The sequence below is a fragment of the Sinocyclocheilus rhinocerous genome, unplaced genomic scaffold (genome assembly GCF_001515625.1).
Source record: "Sinocyclocheilus rhinocerous isolate Xijiao unplaced genomic scaffold, SAMN03320098_v1.1 scaffold6900, whole genome shotgun sequence".
In the NCBI taxonomy this organism is placed as follows: Eukaryota; Metazoa; Chordata; class Actinopteri; order Cypriniformes; family Cyprinidae; genus Sinocyclocheilus; species Sinocyclocheilus rhinocerous.
This window is the reverse complement of record NW_015655469.1, coordinates 1-369: the sequence shown is the minus strand read 5'-3', so window position 1 is coordinate 369 and position 369 is coordinate 1.

Here is a 369-nt window from a genome sequence, read left to right as displayed (position 1 = left end):
ATTGTAACGCTGGGTTGTGTTGAGCATGCGAGCTGTTGGCATTTAGCGAGCACAGAGGGTGGGCATCAGGTGAGCAAGCTAGTGAAACGTTGCACGCGCAAAAGAGAAGGTCTGCACACATCCAAAAACTTATTTTAAATGCAAAATTTATTTTCGTGCGCTCGAAATACTTTCTTTTTTGCGAGACAAACATTTTCTCCACAAAACTCAGTTCGCGCGCGTGCAAAACGCACTTTTGCGCGCTCAAAATATGATCTTTCGCGCACAGAATTGCGGCAGAGATGTAATCCCATAATAACCCGACTGTGAATGATGTGAGCGGGATCACTATGTTGTCACTGAGAAGCTGCAGCCGTGGCGGGGAGGATT